Genomic DNA, 6,673 nt, shown 5'->3' with positions numbered 1-6,673 from the left:
GAGTTACTGCTACACCTAAGGCACCTTCCGCATAACCTTTAGATTCAGGTAAAACTTCTTTACAGGTGCCTGCCAAGAGTGTCTCATCTGTTGCATCGACGGGACGCACTTCGGGCATTTAGTGCCACCACTGCCATGACATTGGCCATGTGCACAAGGACTGCCCAAGTCAGCGGGCATACATTGCTATAGAATATGGTTACATCAGCACCTCTAACATTGAAGATGATGAAGACCAAGATACAGATGAGGAGGATGGCAAAGTCCTTGGTGACGAGGCCATGTCGGCCTATAGGAGCATCATTGTACAATGGGTGCTCAGCTCGCAAGTACAGCAACCTGAGAAGCTACAACGTCATAACTTGTTCTAGATTTTCTTCGTCATCAGCAACCATCGAGCATGCGTCATTATTGATGGAGGTAGTTGCAATAATTTGGTGAGTTCTAATTTGGTCAAGAAGCTTGGCTTGACCACATGGCCGCACCCACGTCCATACCATATTCAGTGGCTAAATGATTCTAGAAAAGCAAAGGTAACACAAACTTGTAGAGTTTCATTTTTCATTGGTTCTTATGCTGATTCTATTGATTGTGATGTGGTACCTATGTAAGCATGTTCACTCTTATTGGGTCATCCTTGGGAACATGACAATGATGCTACACACCATGGTAGAAGTAATAAATACACTTTTATGCATAAAGGAAAGAAAATTACTTTGGTGCCTTTGACCCCTGCTCAAATTGTACAAGCTGATAGAGAACACGCTGCTAGTTTCAATGATGTTCAATCTGAAAATTAGCAAGTTGCTAATTCTATTCTCCCACCTAAAAAGGATAAGTCTACATCTATTTCTAAGGCCAAGGGGATTAAATTGAAGGGTGGTGTTATGCTTGCAACAAAATGTGACTTTGCTGAAATTTCTGATGATGATATTTGCTATGCTTTGGTATGCAAACGAGCTATGTTTTCGCTTGATGATATTTTTAGCTCGGTGCCTCCTGCTGTCACTAATCTTTTGCAAGAGTATGAGGAAATTTTTCCAGCTGAGATACCCCCGGGGCTACCACCTATGAGAGGGATAGAGCATCAAATCGATTTGATTCCGGGAGCAACCTTGCCCAGCCGTGCTGCCTATCGAACCAATCCTGAGGAGACTAAGGAAATTCAGCGGCAAGTACAAGACCTTTTACACTGCAGATATGTACATGAAAGCCTTAGTCCCTATGCCATTCCTATACTTTTGGTTCCTAAGAAAGATGGAACTTGGCGTATGTGTGTTGATTGTAGAGCCATCAATAATATTACTATTTGGTATCATCATCTTATTCCTAGGCTAGACGACATGCTTGATGAGTTGTGTGGTTCTATAATTTTCACCAATATTGACTTGCGAAGTGGCTACCACCAAATTAGAATGAAACTTGGAGATGAATGAAAAACCGCGTTTAAAACCAAATTCGGGTTGTATGAGTGGTTAGTAATGCCTTTTAGTTTGACAAATACACCTAGCACTTTCATGTGCTTAATGAATGAGGTTTTAAGAGCTTTTATTGATCGTTTTGTGGTAGTTTACTTTGATGATATATTGATTTACAACTAGTCTTTTGTTGAACATATGGATCACTTACGTGCTGTTTTTAATGCTTTATGTGATGCACGTTTATTTGGTAACCTTTAGAAGTGCATCTTTTGCATGGATCAAGTTTCTTTTCTTGGCTATGTTGTAACTCCATAGGGAATTGAGGTGGACGAGATAAAAATTGAAGCCATAAAGAGCTAGTCGGTTCCCCAAACCATCACATAGGTGAGGAGTTTTCTTAGTCTTGCAGGATTCTACCGCCGCTTCATCAAAGATTTTAGCACCACTGCTGCCCCGTTGCATGAGTTGATGAAGAAAGGGGTGGTGTTTTATTGGGAAAAGGCACATGAGGAGTCTTTTGACACTTTGAAGGACAAGCTCACACACGTACCATTGCTGCAACTTCCAAACTTTGGTAAGACTTTTGAGCTAGAATGTAATGCTAGTGGAGTTGGCATTGAGGGTGTTTTGATGCAAGATGGTAAACCCATTGCTTACTTTAGTGAAAAGTTGCATGGCCCTTTTCTGAATTATTCCACATATAATAAGGAATTGTATGCACTTGTCTGTTGTTTAGAGACATGACATCATTATTTGTGGCCTAAAGAATTTGTCATTCATTCTAATCATGAATCGCTTAAGTATCTTCGCTCTCAACATAATCTGAATTGTAGGCATGCTAAATGGGTTGAATTTATTGAATCTTTTCCTTATATTATCAAACACAAGAAAGGGAAGGATAATGTGATTGCTGATGCTTTGTCTAGATGATATACATTGCTGTCCCAACTTGATTGTCAGATTTTTTGGCTTGAATCAGTAAAAGAACAATATGTGCTTGATCCTAATTTTAAGGACGTGTTGCTAAATTGTAGAGAGGGACATGCATGGAATAAGTTTATGATCAATGATGGGTTTTTGTTTAGAGCTAACCGCCTATGCATTCCAGTTGGCTTCGTTCGTCTTTTGTTGTTGCAGGAGGCACATGGAGGCAGATTGATGGGACACTTTGGAGCCAAGAAGATGGAGGAGGTGTTGTCCACATATTTCTTTTGGCCTAGGATGAGGCGAGATGTAGAATAGTTCGTGGCTTGGTGCACCACATGTCAAAAAGCTAAGTCGCGGTTGAACCCACATGGTTTGTATATGCCTCTTTCTATTCCTTCTACTCCTTGGGCTGATATATCTATGAATTTTGTGTTGGGTTTGCCAAGGACTTAGAGGGGGAGGGATAGTATTTTTGTGGTGGTTGAGCGTTTTTCTAAGATGACATATTTTATTCCTTGTCATAAGAGCGACGATGTTTTGCTGACCTTTTCTTTCAAGAAATCATTCGCTTGCATGGTATGCCTTCTACTATTGTTTCAGATCGCGATGCAAAATTCTTGAGTCATTTTTGGCGCACTTTGTGGAATAAATTGGGAACCAAGCTATTGTTTTCTACAACATGTCATCCCCGAACTGATGGGCAAACTGAGATAGTGAATCGAACATTGTCCACCATGTTGAGAGCAATTTTGAAGCGCAATTTAAAAATGTGGGAAGTGTTTGCCGCATATGGAGTTTGCATATAACAGGGCAGAATATTCCACCACTAAGGTAAGTCCTTTTTAGGTAGTGTATGGTTTTAACCCCCGCGCTCCTAGTGATCTTTTGCCTTTACCTACCACTGAGAGAACACATAGTGATGCTAGAGAGCATGCTAATTTCATTCATAAGTTGCATGAAATAACTAAAGCAAATATTGAAAGAATGAATGAAAAGTATAGAATTGCTGGTAGTAAAGGTAGAAAAGAAATTAAACTTGAACCGGGTGATTTGGTTTGGTTACATTTGAGAAAAGATAGATTTCTTGAGCTGCGTAAGTATAAATTAATGCCAAGAGCAGCTGGTCCTTATAAGATAATTGAGAAAATAAATGATAATGCCTACAAACTTGAGTTGCCACCTGAGTTCAGGGTTAGTCCCACCTTTAACATTGCAGATTTGAAGCCTTATTAGGGAGAAGAAGATGAGCTTGAGTCGAGGACGACTCAGTTTCAAGAGGGGGAGGATGATGAGGACATCACTCCTTTGGATATACCCACTGATCCTCCAACCGTCATGCAAGGTCCGATGACCCGAGCTCGAATGCATCAACTCAATTTAGAGGTGAGCTCATTCTTAAGCGATCATTTTCATACTTTTGAGAATAGACTACTACCTAATGATGTTATCTTGCTTAGGAACATTGGAGAGGGTCATGAGGGACTTAGAAGAAGTGGTGGAGGCAATGATGACCAGCAAGGACGTCCAACAGAAACCAGAGGCCCGGTCCAACATGATTTTGAGTTTGCCTCGGCCTCCAGGACTAGTCTACCTTAAACTGGTCACCCAGGACACATCCTAACTCTATTTTTTACGATCCACATATGGTTCGAAAGCTAATTTGATAAGGAAGCCAATACAAGTGGTCTCACATCAAAAGCTCTTTGCAATCCACGGTAATTGTCAAAATAAGTCAGCGTCCAGAATCTATCTAGGTGCTGCATCACCGTATTTGGTCCAATGGGTCGTGTATCATCTTTGAGCCTGTTAGGGGGGCGTGTCCAGGGTAGGCAACAACCCTAAGAACTTTATAATCATACACCACCGCCATCATTAGGTTTTGGGTTTTTTTGCTTAGATTAATCTATCAAGAATAGTTTCGCCGTTTATCGGTTTGTGAGACCCCAACATTGTGAGATTAACCATTCATCTGCAATTTGGTTGTTTTTCTTTCTTGTTCTTGCTTGTGTTCTTTATTGCATAGGCAGGGATTAGCCTTCTTGGCTAGGTCAACTGGATCCGTGTCTTGGTTGATAACTAGAGGAGTTGTAGTGCTAAGATTGCAGGGTTCGATCTTTCTATCTGAAGCCGGATCGGTGTGTCATTCTTCACCACAACGATAGTTATCTCTACCTAATGGAAGATCGTGATCCCTATTCCCATTACATGGCATCGAGTGTTTTAGCATACATGATGTTGAGGCTGCTACCTCCATCCATCAGCACCTTGGTGAGCCGCTTTGTGCCAATGATCGGGTTGACCACGAGCAGGTAACTTCCTGGCTGCAAGATGCTTTCTAGGTGGTCGGTCCGATCAAAGGTTATGATGGACTCCGACCATCGAAGGAAGAAAGGCGTGGCCAGCTTGGCCGTATAGACCTCGCAACACGTAAGCTTCTGGCAGCGCTTGGAGTCGTAGGCTATCGACCCTATGAAGATCATGAGGCAGCCATCTAGCGTCGGAAATCCACCATCCTTCCCCTCGGTGTCATCTGCGTCTAGATTGGGCTACTTCCTATGCTCCCCCTTGTTGGAGCCTCTGGACAAGAACTGCTTCATGAGGACGCAGTCCTTGTATAGGTGATTGATGGGGAAAGCATGGTTTGGGCATGGCCCTTCGAGCAGCTTCTCAAAGTGGTCTCGGGTACCCTCGGTGGGCTTCCGTCCCCCCTTGCAGTCGGCAGTGGCCACGAGCGAGCCCTCACACCGCTGATTGTTCTTCTTGTTGGGATAGTTGGAGGCGCCTTTGCCGACATCCTCGCCCCGCTTTGCCTTGCCTTTAGGGCAGTCAAAAATTGCCCCGACCGCCTCCTCGCCCAAGGCATGGCTGGTGGCGATGTCGAGGAGCTCCTTAGTGGTTCACGGACCCTTATGTCCTAGCTTGTGAACCAGGGACTCGCAGGTGGTCCTAGACAGGAAAGCTCCTATGACATCGGTGTCGGTGATGTTGGACAGCTCGTTGCACTGCCGGGAGAAACACCGGATGTACCCACGAAGAGTTTCCTTAGACTTCAGTTGGTAGTTTTTGAGATCCCATGGGTTCCTAGGACGCGCATATGTGCCTTAGAAGTTTCCCACGAAGATCTCTTTTAGGTCCGCCCAACTTTGGATTCGGTTGGGCAGAAGATGTTCCAACCATGTTCGCATCGAATCGACTAGGAACAATGGAAGGTTGTGGATAATGAAATTGTCACTATTCGCTCCACCGGCTTGGCAAGCAAGCCGATGATCCTTGAGCCATAGTCCAAGGTTTATTTCTCTGAAGTTTTTTGGGATGTTGGTCAGCGGTCGGTACCACGGTGGGAAGACGACATTGAGGATGTGTTGGCCAAAGGCCTGAGGTCCTGGCAAGTCAGAGCTTGGGCTTCGGTCCTCATCACTGTCATAGCGTCTGCCATGATGAGGGTAGTAGCCGCAGCTAGCCTCCTCCCTCTCATCGCTGCTGGCACGCCTGCGGGCATCCAGGGTGTTGTGCGTGTCACGATGGAGTCCAAGACACCCATGAACCAGGGCCACGGCACGTGGCCTGCCGCCTTGCTACACCTGGTGGACTAACACATCCCTGTCGGGTCGCTCTAAGGGCACGTGTTGGCTAGCATTAAGCTTGTGTCGTCGGAACAACAAACTTTCGGCCTACTATGTCGCCGCACGCTCGAGTAGCATGCGAATCTCACAATGGGCCCAACGATCCTCTAGTGTCATGGGCTCTAGAAGCCCCTAGAGCAAGGCCACTATGGCAGTGATGTTCTAGCTTGCCCTAGTGAAGTGTGGGAGGGATTCATCATCCTCGATGATCCTCTGGTTCATGTCATGGGCCACGATGCGCGCACGCCCACCATCTCCATGACGCTCGATCTCTCGCTCGAGCTCCGCACGTTCCTGCTCAAGCTGGAGTCGTGCTTCTTCAAGCTCTTAGTGTCATGCCCTCAGCTGCTTTACCCACAGGCGAGGTGGGGCCCCTGCATCCCCCTTGACCTCGTCGTCGAGGTCATCTATTGGGGTAGCCCTCCCTTGTGGATGCTTTTGATGTATCCCTTGGGGGTACTTGCCATGAAACATTCTCATGAGGGGTGATGACTCCTCCTGCTGGAGTCAAAGTCAGAGGGCGACTCCGATTCTTTTACGAGAAGGTCGTGGAAAGATTCCACGATGTATTCAGTCATCCCCACTAACTCATCGTTCGTAGGGAATGGGGGCGTGCGTTGCGCCACAAGGTGGCCAATGGTCTCTATGGCATTGCATAGACTGAATGGGACCACTATTGGGGCACTCCGGATGAGGTATTTT

The sequence above is a fragment of the Miscanthus floridulus genome, chromosome 16 (genome assembly GCF_019320115.1).
Source record: "Miscanthus floridulus cultivar M001 chromosome 16, ASM1932011v1, whole genome shotgun sequence".
NCBI classification, from domain to species: Eukaryota; Viridiplantae; Streptophyta; class Magnoliopsida; order Poales; family Poaceae; genus Miscanthus; species Miscanthus floridulus.
The sequence above is the reverse complement of the archived record's forward strand: the minus strand, read 5'-3'. Positions refer to the sequence as shown.